This window comes from Elgaria multicarinata, chromosome 4 (genome assembly GCF_023053635.1).
Source record: "Elgaria multicarinata webbii isolate HBS135686 ecotype San Diego chromosome 4, rElgMul1.1.pri, whole genome shotgun sequence".
NCBI classification, from domain to species: domain Eukaryota; kingdom Metazoa; phylum Chordata; class Lepidosauria; order Squamata; family Anguidae; genus Elgaria; species Elgaria multicarinata.
The window spans coordinates 123876892-123893284 of NC_086174.1; the positions used below are offsets into that span (position 1 = coordinate 123876892).

At 40.3% G+C, this 16393-nt stretch overlaps 1 protein-coding gene across 2 annotated transcripts in view; it reads right to left on the reverse strand.

The window, feature by feature from the left end:
* Positions 1 to 14928, reverse strand: part of MYT1L (myelin transcription factor 1 like) — a 385911-nt gene extending 370983 nt beyond the window's left edge. The window contains exon 1 of one of the 2 annotated variants that reach the window (XM_063125114.1): positions 14877 to 14928. The gene's annotated coding sequence lies outside the window, so the exon portion shown is untranslated. Of the gene's footprint in view, positions 1 to 13892; positions 13990 to 14876 lie in introns of those variants that run through there. The other variant, XM_063125113.1, reaches the window with a different exon arrangement.
* Between the last annotated feature and the right edge of the window lie 1465 nt (positions 14929 to 16393).

Below are 16393 nucleotides of genomic sequence, written 5' to 3' on the forward strand. Positions count from 1 at the left end.
TTTCCCTGCTGGATTGGAAGCCTCCTTTTTGTGAGAAGCAAAGTTTGGATACACTCCAATGAGTTTTTGGCTGAAAGGAGATTTGAACTGGGTACCTCCAAGCCCACAGCTCCTGGGATTAACCACTGTGCTACACTAACATTCTGAAATCAGATCTGGAAGAGTAAAACTGATGTTCAAGGGCCTTGACACATAAAATTAATCACACTGAAGTTTCATTGAATTACATGAGAATAAACAGTCTCAACAGAATAAATTCACATTTTAATGGACTTCAGGATAACTAACTTCCTCTGGATTTGAGGCAAAGTGTTTCTCAATTTCTTTTATTATTTCTAATCACTCAACCCCTCAAGTGTGTTAAGTTGGGCTTAACTTTGAGAAGCCAAAGTGGGTTCCCATTCTCATTTAGAGTTTATGCCTTTTCTAGTAAATTAACTATGACTTATTTTTTTGCTCAAGATTATAGGTCATCAATCTCCAAGACTACTTTCAAAATGTGAACTTAGCTAGGAAATGGTGAGCAGTGACTGTACAACTGATAATTTATGTCAGATATATACATCAGATATATATATATATATCACCCAACAAGTCCCCATGATTAGGGGTTGGGGAATCATGCTATGTTGGCTTTAGAAAATCAGCCACAGCTCAAAATGGTTGTGTGAATCCACCACAACTGACAAAGAAGCATATAACAATCTCTTCCTTACACACTCACATGAATATTCAACCCTCTCTTCAATTGGCTACAGTACGAGAGAGATTTTACTGACCCACTTATTTGTCTGCATAGCACCACTGTTATTTATATCAGAGACAAAAAGCACATATGAGTCAGGATGAGCCAGGCTTCCCTTTCTATTAAAACGTATACTAAGTCAAGAGGTTTCCCCCAGCTGTGCTGTTATAAAAACATGCCACAACCTCAGTTCATAGTGACATAGCCCATTCCTATAAAATGCTTTGGAAGTATTGATACCTTGTGATTCCTGCTGCTAGATGATTTAAAAAATATTTTGGTTAGATTTATCTTTCTTTCCTTTCTCTCTTCAAATCAGGTAGTGCCTCCAAAATACCCTTGCATCAAAATCTTCAATTGTGATCCATCAAGCATGGGAGAATCATTATGGACCTAGCAGCAGAAACAGCATCCCATCCAATGTTAAATTTCAGCTAGCACTCAAAGAAAGATCATCCTCCATAATTTCTTCAAACAACAAATCTTAGATGTCCTAGTTCACTGCATTGGGTTTATTTTATTTGAAGAGATGTTCAAGAAGTGACAGAGATGGACAAAGTTAAATGCTGTAACATGGTACTTATTCACAGCACATTAGGCAGAAGAATACTAAAATTAGGCATAAAATTTTATTCCCTTGGTAATATTCTTCAGTCCTGACTAGAGATGGTAGAAGACAAAATTTTGCTTGGAAAACTGAAGTTGACACTCACTCTGCATATACCAGCCATCTTTTAGTAAGTGCAAAACGTGGGATGGCTGCTTCACAGCCTCCTGGGATCCAATACTTGAAAAGTTGAGCTAATTAATCATCAAGCTGACCATTTGATGCATTCTGCATTTCCACAACCAAAATAGCAGCCTGGAAGACTTGCGGTGTTGCAAAGTCTAAAATACAGAAGGCTAATAAGTCCAGCCCAAGGACAACAAAAACACTAAAGGCAAATATGTCTGTGAAGCTAAACTAATAAGGTTTTACTGTCTGTAAAAAGCATATTTACAAAGAACAAAGAAGCTTTCATTTAAACGCTAAGTATTTTAAGAGTAAAATAGCTCTCTGCTCAAACCTAGCATGCAAGTAATTTTAAAAATAGCTCTTTGCCATCACCCTCTCATACCAACAACAACTAGCAATAAGCAACACAATTCCCAATGATCTGGATCATTGCCAGATGAATATGCAACCCTAGTACATACCATGTCCCCTTTCTAATCAACTTCCCAATTCAAGAGCACCATGCTGGCATGAGGTATGTCATGCTGGCATGAAGTATGATGGAGATAGGCTTTGAAAACAGCAGCCCCTGATGCTGAATGGCATTAAAATCTGCAATCTTACAGATGTTTATGAGTTTGCCTGGTGCAGAGCTATAATCAATTTGCTTATGCCTGACCCTCAAGATGTATTAAATTTATCCTGAAGGAAACTGGTGTCTGAAACCAATTGCCCAGACTCATTAGACACGTGGGAGTTTCAGTGAACCGAAGGGCCTACTGGCAGATGCAACATTGATTTCTGTATGTTCACAATTTACCAGACTGTTCCATACTAGACTTGATTTGATGGCTCTCTATGGGGTGCCCTGCAGCCTTGATTATTTCACAACCAAGCTGGCTAGCACAGATACGTGGCAAATGTATGTTTGCAGTCTTTTGCAAACAACTATATTAAACTTTGGTATCCACACCATATCTGATGGAATTAAAAATTAGCTTATTACTTTAATGGGCCACTGTCTGGACTTTCCTATGAAACTTCTGTCATTGAATTTGTAATTCTAAATTTATACTTCAAATAATTGTAGTAGTTCTAATAAACAAATAATGCAATTGAAACTAATGAGAGGTAATAACATTTACAAACATACTATAAGGTATTTGAGGGTTTTGTATCTTATTGACCTTAGAGGGGAATTTGCAACACATAGACTCAGCCCAATCAACAACTTTCAAATCTGGGTGCTCTTTTGTTTGTAAATGTTTTAATATCACATCAAGGACTTCCCTATGCTTCCATTAAAGGAGGGATGAGCAAGTGACAACAAAACATTAAGTTTTTTTAAAACTATCATGGTAGGAGTTACATGACAGCATTGACAGTTGTTCTACCTGATACATATGTTATTCTAGACACAGAGATTAGTTATTAAATGTGAATCAGAAATACAAGACATTTTAAAGAACTATTTTGAACAATCATTGTGTTAAGAAACCTAAGAATAATTACTGTATGTACGTACTGTTTTTTTAAAAAAATATAAAACTGTTTATTAATAACAATAGTTATCACTGCATGGCATCACTTTTTCATAACATTCAGAAGAGCACTTTCTGAATTTAACTTGCAAAGTTCCCATGAGATTTCATAGGATTTTTAATATAAGTTGCTCAATTTTATATTGACCCAATTTTAAAAAATAAAATGAAATTATCAGGAATGAAAGTGACTTTTAAATGAAGAATCGTAGTCTCTATGATATGCCCTATTATTTCAGAAATGAGTAGTAAAATCTTACAGAGAGTCAAACACTTCACCATAGAACAATGAAGGCATACTATAGATTAATAACTTCATTGGACAAACTGGTCCCTTTTGGAATACAAGGAATATACTTGGCAGTCTAGTCAAACACAAAGGAACTCCTGTAGCTGGCAAGGAGCAAACTATTCTGCACACTGCTTTTAAGCTTGGTGAATAATATACCTTCTGAGAATCTAAACTATAAATTAAGCTAAACCCAAAGTACAGCTTTTAGTGTGTATTAAAATGTATTCTGTTTTTAAAATTTCCAATTATTTGTGTTTTTTCTTTGTTTAAGCTTGTTAGTTCTCACTTTTTCCCCAGTGGCCACAAATAAGACCTTTGTCATTTTAAAAAAACTATGTAATTGTATTTTACAGGATTTTGTTTCTCTCACTCATCTAGATTTTATTTTGCATTTCATTATAAGGTCAGTATACTGTTATAAATCCATGATAAATACATATACATATGGTAATTTAAGTAGACCATAACAACAAAGTTTAAGATCAGCATGCAAAACTTGAACAATGAGTGAAAGTAACTGTAATCTGTTCAATATTAAATGTTAACAGTTTGTTTCAAACATTCTTTGTCTGCACCTTCCCCTAGCCCCCATACTTAGTTATTATATTTGGTATTTGATTAAGAGAATCTAACTACACAAATACAAAAAGCCAAAAAATATAAGAATTACATCACCGTGATACACATACATTTCTCCCAAACAAAAAGAGCGAGGGACTCTTCTTAAAAAATGAAAGAAAAGGTACTCAACACTTCATTTCTAGTAGCCAGACAACTAAGTAAATACTATTAAAGAATAATTTCTATTTAATTCCAATCTCACAACTAGGTTTGATTGTTTGGCTTTTTAGAAAACAAAAACTAAAAAACAGGTCAGTTAAAATGAAAATCTCCATTTTTAAGGAGATTAAGAACCATTATAATAGGATAAAACTGTTCCTAGATTGTAAAAACAAGGAAGTCATATTGAACCAAACATGAAAATACCTCTACAGAATTATGTAATAAACATGTTAGTCAATTATTGGCTTACTAGAAGGCAAGATTATATTCAGATTCCTGTGGAAGACTTTGGAAACTGCAAGAATAGATTTTAGTGCCTACAATTAAATTGGTTTGATTTTGCTGTGTTCTACTTTCTCTATAGAATATCCTTCAGCAGTACCGAAACAATACTTCACTTTTTGCAATCACTGTATCTATAAGTTGTTAGGGTTCTTAGATTCACAAGATAAGGCACAGTTTCAATCATAAAATATATCCTTTTGCATATGTTTGTAACAAAGAATTAATTCCTGCTAGACATTTTAAGTGAAACAGCATTTACAGACTCTCAGACTGACTTTTTCAATTTAGGGAAAATGGTAAGCAAGCACTGAATAATGGTTATAGAACATTTCAAAAAAATAATAAAATGCACTAGGTTCCTGTTTGACCTAGGAAGAGAATCAGGTTTCTCGTGATTTCAGATTTTTTCTCTCTCCAAAACTAATTAAAATGAGTTCAAAAAAACAAAAGTATGTAGCTTATTCTTTTGTTCCTCTTCAAACAACTCAAGTTTCTTGCACTTTTCAAACAACAGAAAGTGCTTCCAGACCACATTCAGAATAGTGAGTTTTTTTAAAAAAGGACATGCTTACCTGAATGGATATCAGATGGAAAGCTGAAGAATTGTAGAACAAAGTAGTCCAAATGAATTATCTATGCATGCAGTCCAACTCTGCACTTTCAAGTAGGCCAGACTTTCAAGCAATCATTTCAGCAATAGCCACCCTGCTTTCCATCTTAAGAGATTCACTCAGAAAACTAACAAACCTGCTTCACAATAACAATAAAAACTCTGGCAATGCTTCCAAGTGCCCAACATTTGTTCACCATTCATCCAGTCAACTTTTCCCAATGCATATCTTCTGCCTGTGCATTTCCGAGGTACAAGAGATGGGAATTCCTTCTCATCTGCATACTAATTATTTTGCCACATAGAGAAAAGTCATAATGTTTTCAGACAGGAACACAATGAACCTGAAGTTGAAGGCAAGAAATGAATAAGTTGACACCACTAAACGATGGGGAAATATGAGCATGTGTGCAGCACTTTGCCTGCTGGATCAGCAGTAGCCTCCATTTAAAAGCACTAGCAGCAGCAGCGAGACAGGCGGTGGGCTACAGAAAAGCCTAGCTGTGCATCAAGCACAAGTTCCCTTAGAGACCACATTACTGCAGCAGAATAACATCAGTAGCATACTGCTGACTTTCCCTGTCTCGTTCTGGATTCCTTTATGGAATACAAAACATATCAATTTCTCCCCAAATCCCAGCCTACTTGCTTTAACTCAGCTCTGAGCTAGGCAGGGTTCCCCCCTCCTTTGCCCCCACTTCTAGATGATAACAATAATTTCCAAATCTCCTGTTTATTAGGCTTGCAATAGAGTCAGGCAAGATTGAGGATGTATACTGTATGCTGCCTACATTGTTACCCACAGGCCCCTAAATCTCTGGAGGAGCAGAACGTGTATCATGTGCAATGCTGTATTTAACGTAATAGATGGGAATCGTAAATACCACTCAAGCTATTAACAGCAACCCAGTAGGCGATATATGTTTTTAAAGTGGGGTCTCTTCTATGACTGGTGCTATGGTAAAAAGCATGCTCTTATTACAGAAATGCCAGGAAATTCAGGAGGCTCACTACCATTTTGATATGTTTCTTTTGCAAAAGAATTAAATTCAACAACCTCAGGTAAATAATTAAACAATCATGCAGCATGTGTAGAGTTAACTCCAGGTATGTCTTGTAACCTCATTTTGGTTAACAGCTAACCATATAGGTCTTTGAAGGGGGGTGAGGGAAGGAGAGAAAAGCAAACCTTTGGTAAAGAAAAGAGAAAATATGTCAAGATTGCATAGCTAAAGAAAGTCAACAAAAATAATCTTCTGCCTCTGGTACAAAGTTTGGTAATGAAACTTTAAAACAGAAATAAAAACAAAAAAGAGAGAAACCTGATATTGAAAGGAGCTAGGTTTGCAAGAAGCTTTCCCCAGAATTTTGCCACTAATTGTATGTTGTTTCTGTCACGTTTTTATTGAGAGTAGTAAAAAAACTGTTTTAAATAGTCTTCAGACACATCGAAATTAATCCACTTCCAACACACAACAGACATCTCATAAATCTGTCTTCCATAATACTCGCTGTCCTGATACAGATCCTTTTCCCCCCCTTTGCTTGAAACATAACCCTTTCACCATGCAATGCAATGAGTTTTGTGAGTAGGAACCTATGCTAAAATGGTCAAGATATACTGCCCGAGAAGGAGAAAGAGAGGTATGTCAAGCCAACTTTTCTAAATTCCATTTCAAAACATACCTCTTTCCCTCCAAAATTGTGAGCTAAGTACATCTGCAGGAATCTTTGCACAGAGGAACACAAAAAACTATGGGAAGGCCATGAAAAGAAACCAGGAAACATCTCACATGGATGGCAAGTCCCTGAGCTACTCTTCCAGATGTTATATGAACATTTGAGAAGAAAAGTAGCTCTGTGCAATTGTTGATACCTACAAAGTAAAAAAAACCAAAAACGTTTTCTCCCAGTTTTTTCCAACAAGAAAAAACTCTCCCCGCCCACCTTCATGCCATTACAGTTCTTCCACAACCTTTCTCTTTCTCTCTCACACACGAACAGCACACAAGCAAGATTTCCCCTTGTCTCCCTCCCTCCCTCCCTCTCTCTCTCTCTCTCTCTCTCACACACACACACACCCCACGAGTTCTGGCTCACACAGTAAACAGAAGCTCCCACTCATACACCTGAGTTCTCCTCACTCACACACACACACAAAACCTGTCTCCCACAGTCCAAATCCATATAAACACAACTCTAGGCGTGTGTGTGTTAGTGTTTTCCTTACACGCTCAATTCTCTCTCTCTCTCTCAACCCACACACACCCCGGCTCTCTCTTTTGTAGTTGCCGAGTTCTCCACACACACACACACTGGCCAGAGAAACTCTCCCCCCCCCCCCGCATCGAGAGTTGTCACAATACCCACAAAACGCCCCCTCGCCTCACGCCCCGAATTTCCTCCTCTGCCTCCCTCCCGAGCCCCAGTTCTCCCTTCTCCTCCCCCCCCCCCCCGCCATTCTTCGCCCTCCACACACGCGCGCGCGCTTCCCCCGCCCCACCGCCGTCGAACTGCAGCTTTTGCAGAGGGGGAGACCACAATACTGACCGCTCTCGCCCGTGCGGAGGCGACCAAGCTGACCCCGGCGCGGGGAGTCACGCGGCACACACCTCCTCGCAGCCCGCCAAAGTAATCCCGCTCTCTCGCTCGCTCGCTCTCCCGGCTGCCCTGACGTGGTGGAGAGAAGACCAGAGCCAGACGCAACGGCCGCGGTGGCGGCGGCGGCGGCGACCGAGAATTGCTGGCAATTCCCTTCCCAGCTCGCACTGCAGTCTGAGGGGAAGGAAAAGCCTTTGCTGGAGCCCAGCCCGCCCTTCGCTTTCCTCCTGGGCTCTCCCGACAGCTCCACAGACAGCCACGCTGAGGGCAAACTTTGCTGACAAATCCTGCCGTGTGTGTGTGTGTGAGTGTGTGTGTGTCTGTGTTGCAGCCAAAGAAGGCGATAACACAAGAACCTCTCTCTGGACTAGTTTCAGTGGAGGGCAGGACGCGGAGGTGTTTCCCCGGGAAGCCAAGGGGATTTTAGCCACCCCCTCCCCCCAATACACACCTGTATTCCCCTCCCTCCCCCCTCCCTCCCTCCTTAACGGATCCTCTCGGGGCTCCCGTGATTACACCAAAGCCTCCGGCAGTCTGCCTGTCAGGGAGGGGGCAACCCTTAGGAGTAGGACTCGTGGGGACCTGACGTGAACCAGAGGCTGCGACCCAAAGGCTAACCAGCTCATGCCTACGTATGTGCTTACTCGAAAGGAAGACCCACCGAGATGACTTGGCGCTTACTTCCGAGTAATTGCACGTCGATTTACTCGCAAGTCATAAGCGTAGTCGAAAACAAGCTTGTTTTCAAGTAAATATGCTTAGGTTGGGGGCAAGAGATAGGAAAAGTATGCTAATGCTCCTTCTGGGGAAAGGGCATAGGATGAAGTCTATCTAAGTAAAGTATAATATAAAATACAAATCTCCACCATCAGCGTTTGGACAAATCTCCATTCATTTTAGTGGTAGACAAGCAATTTCATGTTACTAAAATTAGGAATCTCGGGATTCAAGCTTCTAGATGGGATTCACAGGAATCTAATCCCAGAAGTGAGCAGGTGTCCCTCAGATACTAAGGGCAAGGTATTCTGCACTTCCAGAAAGGCACTCTCACTTTGTCACTATTTCCAGAATACCCAGTTCTACTACTGTTATTAATCCTTGGTGAAGGCTGGCTCAAAAACGCCATTGCTGATCTAGTCCTAGATGATCTGGGCTCAGAATGTTTAGGCTTAAATCCTTCTACTGCCACTGAAAGCAAATGCAACAAGATGCCAAGATGCTAAAGCTGCCAAGCTATACCCACTTACCTGGGAATAAATCTTATAGAACTCAATGGGATTGGTTTAAAAAAAGAAAGACATAGACTAGCGTTGTTCGTTAGTAGCACCCTAGTCTTCTATGTTTTGTGTTGGGGATCTCATTTGGGGACTTGTCCAAATTACTCAACGATTAAAGAACAAGGAGAGAGGAAAGTATCAATCAACCATTTAAAGAGCACCTGTTTCTATGGTTTGATGCCAACTCTTCTTCTTTCTGAACAGAAGCTGAAAATAAATGACTTGAAGTTAAATATATATCCTGTTCACTGCAAAGTCCCATTATATTATGCTGTTTTCCCAAGACTACTATCAGCTGGAACAGAATTATGAACCTGATGTAGATATTGTCTTTCACACTTCCACATTCCTTCAGAATGTTGTTACCTAATTTAATCGCGTCTCTAAAAGCACAAAGACAAGAGTATAACTATACCACCACCCGTGTAATAACGTACACTGCACTAATTCAATAGTTAAGAACCTATTAAGAACAAGCTTCCTGCCACACATCTACATCGGATGTGTAATAACACTCTTGGAAGAATGATACAGAAGGGAGCTCACCCCAAAGTACTTCGGTAATCTGTATGGCTGAAGTACTAATGAAGATTAGATTCTCCTTCTCAACATACACGTAAAGCGTGGGGAAATCTATCCTTTAGCCACTACTGTTCTGAGTATGATAGGATGTTATGTGGAGCTAAGTAAAATGATCTTGGGTATACTCTCTCCAGTTTTAATTCTAAATACATTACTCATGAGTAAAGTAGATGAAAAAGCAACCAGCCCTACTCTTCAGTAAATATAATTGGGATATGCCAGGGGACAGAGAGGAACGAGTAGCTCGGTTCACTGGGGAAAGCTCCCACAACTTGGCTTCAATTGGATGTCAGGAAAGGGACCTCAGATGACTGCAGCAGAACTGTGGCATGTTCGAGCAATGGCAAATGTGGCAATACATTACCATCCTGATCCACTAATGAAACTTCGGTCTGGGTATTGCTGGATGTCACTTGGGCTTCCTTTCCCCATTTTGCAAACATTTTTCTTCAGTACTTCCCTGCTATCCACCGGGGAAAACTGGGGGGGGGGGGGGCACATGCAAGTCATACACTAAGCAACTATAATAAGAAAGCAACGCCTTTTCTTTGATACACACACGAGGTGGCTAACGCAGTTTGTTTCATTCAACCCTGACGCTTGAAAACATAACATTTCATTTATTTTGACTGGCTGGAAGAGGAGAGGGGCTGGACTTGAAAAACCAGACTATCACGAGTAGTACAACTCAGAACACCAGACACGGTCACCACTGCCAGGTGGAACTGTACGTGGATCTGAAAATGCCCAGTTGGAAGCAGGCTTCATTAAACAGCTTGATGAATTCCTCTATCCTAATACATTCTTAGTCCTTCCCCTAACTTTCTCCTCTTTCTACATCGTCCTAAAACAATATACATAGCGTCCCCCTCCCAAATGTTGAGTGAGTCCCTGCATCTCTTCACAAGTCCAACAACACTGCAACTCTGTTCACTGTTGTGAGTAAGCCCCGTAATACTCAGTGGGACTTACTCCCCGCAACAATGTAAGGATTTCAGTTTGTACAACAACATTAGGATGCTGCTAGAGAGAGTAGCAAACAAAACAGTAGCTACCTTAAATGTCGTCCATACGCATTGTGAACTTGGAGACCATATTATTTAAAGTTCATTATTACATACTTCACTTAACTCAATTCTAAACAAATTTTCTTCAAAGTGTGCTTAGGATTGCATCTTTAATAGACTTGCCTGGGGTTGAGGAGTGGGGAGGGACAAATATGCATACCTAATTGCCTACCATAACTCCCTTGAATTCAGAGAAAACTCTGAACACAATGAAGTCTAATCATGCCTTGAAAATTTCAGCATAATGGTACGTTTCCTGAAGAATAGAAAGGATATTCAAAACAGGATGAAAAAGTTACTGCACATGCGCAGTAACCGCATCTCTTGATAACAATGTAGCTTCAAATAATAAAGTCAAACAGCAGACAGCTCAGTTGATCATGTGTGGATACTATGCAAAGCATCGTATTTCAAACAATGTTCCTTTAGACTTAGTTCAGGATGCTGATGGAGTGTTCGCTCTACACAATGAAAAAGCAGAGACAACTCAGAAAAGACAATCTCTCTGATTATTTCGCTCTGCATCTGAAATGTTCTTTTGAATAAAAGCTCTCAGATTAAATCCAAGCGTGTGGGTGACACACACACACACATACACACACATCCTAGCAACTGGGGACATTTTTTAAATGTAAGTGCGGGTGGGAATAGAGTTGCAAACTGGATGTAGGCAAGAGGCACAAGTAAGTGTGAAGAGTTAAAAGTGATACACGCCATACATATAGGGAAGACACCAGTGATATTTGCATAAAATATGATCATCTGAAGAAAGACAACCCTGTCGAAAGAAAAGCCTGCAATGCCAATGATCTGATCTTAAAATTATATGAATGGAAAAAGAATAAGTAAATCTCACAGTATTACCACCCCAGCGTTTAAAAGACTAAGCAAAATGCATGCAAGTAAAACTTTAAGGACAGAAGAGTATTCCCCTCTTCCAGAATATGCATAGTGTCTATGACTATAAAACAGAACTATTTCTCTGTCCTTAACCTGCTCTCTGTGGCAGAGTCGTTAAGGTGATGAAAGTGAGTTATTTTCCTATTTGCCAGTGAACTAATAGGAAGTCAGGGCTCAAAGTAATTGCTATCAGCAACGGACAGCTCCTGGTGCTGAAAGGAGAAGCCGCTTTCACAATACAGCTCACTCAAACAACCTTTGGGGGGAAATCACAGCAAAACTGAATGAGGTGGCAAGTACTTGGGCTGAATAACACTGTCTGCAGAACAATGGCAGCCAACTCCAAATCCCACCATAATCACATTAATGAGATTAATCAGTGAATTAGCAGCAGTCAAATGTCAGGGTGGCAAGGAGGAATCCAACCAAGCTTGGTAATTAACTTTTGTGGGGGCAGGGAGAAGGAATCAAATGTATTATCTCGTATGGCATTGTTGTTACTGTTTTTAAAAAAGAAATTTCATCTTTCTACACCCACACTTTACAAGCCCTTGGAACTTCCTCACAACTTAAAGGTGCTGTGGGGGAGGGGGGTTATTAAAGCTACCATGGCTCAAATTGCCATGAAGCAAGCTGTTAATTCCCCAAGAAGATACCACAGCCAATGTCCATTGATGAAACTAGTACTTTTTCATACCTTTTCACTCAGTCTGTTGAGGCCTTATTGTGATTAAGGCTACAATCCCACACCCATTTACCTGGGAGCCAGCACCACTGAACTTAATGGGACTTACTTCTAAGTAGACATGTATAGGATTGGACAGTTAGTGTATTGATGTAAATGAGGTTGTGTAGTTTACTTTCCATGAGAAAATCCAATCAGTATATGAAATGTATTTGATACCAAAGAGGGGCAAGACATATATATAATTTTTTTTAAAAAAAGTGATGGAGAAACTAAACTGTTTGTATGGCAAGAGGGAGTGATACAGAGAAGAAAAACTTTAAGTATTTTAAATATTACATGTTAGGTGTTATGTTAACTAGAGATTGTTAAAACTCAATGCTCTCTCTCTCTCTGAATCAAGGAATTAAATGGTGCTTCCTTAATATAGTCAGTTCTTGAGTTGAAGACGAGTGATTTTTTTTCATTTGAAGTCCAGCCTATCAAAATTTACAAAAGTTACATTGAAACATTTTGGAATTCAAGGTACATACAAGGGGGATCTTTCATTGAAGTTGTACTTCTAGCTATTTTAGCAAAATTTGACATTGCATATTTGGGTGACTTTCAAAACATCTATAATTAGATTGTTTGAACCAACCTTAACCATACTTAGAGTAGATTCATTGAATTCAATGGGAATTAAGTTAGTCATGATGAACTTAAGCCCCATTGATTTCAAAGGGTCTTCTCTAAGTATGGCTAAGTATGGATTCTACAAGTCTTTGTAATAAACTACATTTCTTATTAAAAGTCTGAGTTATAATATTTATGACTGCGTTCCAGGACTGTATCACAGGAAATAAAATGCAAGTCAATTTGTTCTATGGTGTTTAATCTTTTTCATAGCAAATATAAGATCAGCAAGAGCATCAGCTTAATATTAATAGTTAACTATTCATCTATAAATCAAATAAATTTGCTATGCCACACTGTTACAATATTGATAACATACACCAGTTTTGCATATCTGACATTTTAAAAACAATATTCCCAACTCTCCACTGAAGGTTGTAGAAAATAAAAATTAAATTAACAGGGGTTAACTTTCACATACTGCAATAACCTCTAGAATGGGGAAAATGCATACATTTTATTTTAACTTGTTGCATAACATGTACATTATCAATCTTTTTGTCACGTTGTTATTAAAACACCAGTTTGGGTTATAAAGGCACAACCTGTAGTCCATTTACTCTGGAGTAGTCCCATCAAAGTCAATCAAACTGATCCAGAATAAGTTGTAGATTAGAATGTGAACCTAGTGTCATAGTTCAAATGCATTTCGTTCTCGTTTTAATTATTTGTAATGTTCAAGTCATCTATGGGGTATCTGTGAAGTTTCTGCCTCTATTGTTTTCTTAGCAAGCAAGTACCATACGGCATGCAGTAACTTCATATCAACATGCTTCGTGCATGCAAGTTAATGCTTTTATACATTCACGACAGATTTCACCATCATATTACTTTAGGCTATTCCAGAGTCCCATGCAGTTTCGACAGCGCGGCAGATATGCTGCAAAAACTTGGAGGGGGGAGGGAAGCAAACAATGGACGCCGTAGGTATTAAGCTACCCAACCACTGAAACAAAATAATACCCAGTCTTCTGAACCAGCTCAGAGAATCAACCCCCAGTCGAACACAATCCACAACCTTCATTTACCGTCATACGTTAAGCATACGAAATCTCAACACGGTTAAGGAAAAACAAAAGAAAAACATAAGCCTTAGCTCGCTGTAACTTGAAGGAGTAAAAACTTGAAGCATACCGCGGAGACCCAGGGAAGGCTCTTTTTTTTTTTCTTCACTGAATACTGAAAAAATATCCCATATTCCAGGGATTTAGAAAAATTAAAATAAAAGACACCCACCAATACCTAGCTTAAAAATGGGGGCGGGGGGGGGCTTCGAGGAGACTGCAGGAAAAACAGCTCTCTCTCTTGCTCTCTCTTTAGAGTGCAAGCTTAGGAGGGGTGGGGGTGATGTCTCCCTGGCAGGGATGACAAATTCAGAACGAAAGGCTAGCAGGCCTAAGGGATCTGTTTTACTTCCACATACATCCCCTAATGCACGCACTCCCACACATTCTCTCGATATGTTTCCCCTCCTCCTCCTCCACTTTCCCCCCTCCCTTCACCAGCTCCAAATCCCCGGCATATGACCTTCTGTTAAATAGATAAAAAAAATTGCTTATCAGTCATGCAAATGAGGCTGAATTCATTTTCCACAACAGATGGCCTCATAGATAATGATGATGGAAGAGAGAAAATTGAATGTCTCTCACAAGGTGGTCATGGCAACCGAGAAGGGAATAATATCAATAATAAGCCTCGCTGCATAATAAGGTTGTCAATCCCACAAATCAAAGTCTCCGGCTAAATCAGGTAGCCCACCCCCAACTAGTTATCAGGTAGAAAGGAAGGAAGGAAGGGAAGAAAAGAAAGACTTGAAATAAACAAATAAAAAGACAACGCCAGGAGGTGGGGCGTGCAATGGGCAATTCCATCGAGTTCAGAGACAAGGAGGAGGATCAGAGAGGTCTCCCTCGCCCATTCTTCTCTAATTGTGTTTTATTTAATTATTTGGGGGAGCGCTGGGTCTTTTCCTTAAACAGATCTCCCCCTCCCAAATTGTCCCCTTCTCCTTTAAAACAACAACCCAGAGATGCTATTTTGAACTGGATCTGGGTTCCTGCCTTGTCTCTGATGTCGAGTGGCGCATTGATGCAACAGCAGCTCGCCTCAGGCTTCCACCTTGGCTCCCAGGGGGTTCATCCTGCAAAATGAATCAGCAGCCATCCCGAGCAGACTGATTAAAACGAGAATGGCAAGGCACATGTCTGGGCGGAACGAGGGAGCCGAGCTGGGCTGCTGCTGCTAGTCTGGCGAGCAAGCATGCTCAATATAGCTTGTGCTAATAATGGCTTCCTGGTTTTCTTTCTTTTTACCCCCTCCTCTTTTTTTAGGGTGGGGGGGGGAGAAAAGGGCTTCACCATCATCAACCTGCTTTCCCCCACGCACATAATGGTTCTGATTTCCCTTTTCCCCGGCTCCCCCACACTTCCCTCTCTTCTCTTAATTGTATATTGTTCACAGCTACAGTCTGTCAGGCTGACAAGCAGTTATTGTGAAAAGACAAGCTTTCTTTCCGGGGAGGGGGAGGGGGTTCTTCCTAAAAATGCGTTGGAATCGCAGGGCGATGCAATAACATGCAGCTAGGAATTATTGCCTCCTATTAGCTAGCATACACATCTCAAGGAAAGGATGAGGAAGAACTCAGGCCGATTTTAATTTCATGTCAATCTGTACTTAAGTTCTGAAAAGGAGACCATTGGAAATGGATGTGTGAATATACACATGCGAGTGAGTGTGTGTGTGAGAGAGGGGGAGATTGTGTTTAATGTTGCCGCACAAACCATCACCACCGCTAATTGAAAAAGCAACTTGCTACTGCTGCACTCTCGGTGTGTGTCCATAATAAGCATTTAGGATGGATAAAAGCCCAGGGATGTCCTAAACGCAGCTTCCTCATTGGATGAGAAGAGGGCGGCGCAGAAAGGGAAGGGTGACACTTCCCCCTTCTTTAATTTAAGGAAAGTAGAAAAAAGTCGCTATCTGTCGCTTTGTAAAATAATTTTTATTTTATTTTTTTGGCTGATTGAAACGTGTTGTGCAAGAAAGACTCCTTCATTTGCTCACTTCATGATTCCCCCTTTTTTTCTTTTCAGATTCCAGTTAGTGGCTGTGTTGTGTCTTTTCCTTCCCAGTTGTTGCAAGCAAATGCTTGTTGAGTGCCTGTGTGTCTGTGATACAGTTAGGTGCTTTGTGCGCGTGCGCTCTCTCCATCGCTCTGTATGGAGGCAGTGTATGTATGGCTATGTATATGTGCATTCCTTGATTATACGTGGAAGAACATATGTATCCAAAAATTGGTGCATGGATGTGTGTGTAAGCACACTTACACCGTGTCGCCCTCGCAACGCTTTTGCAAAGTGCTAGATCTAGAGATGGATCGGATCTTTCCCCACCCCCGGCTTTCGCCTTCAGTCTCTCTCCCTGCACTCCAGTTCGGCTGCTGCCACAGCTGCAGTGTGAATCAGAAATCAATAGCGCTGCTCTAATGGAGGATCCGATCAGCAAAGCAGCTGCAGTTGGCAGCGCGTAGAAACGCTTGCGCACACACACCCAGAGCTAATGACGTCTCGGTAGCTTTTTCAGCTGATTGGGCACCGCATCGGATGTTCTGTGGAGCAAAGAATAGGAATCATTTA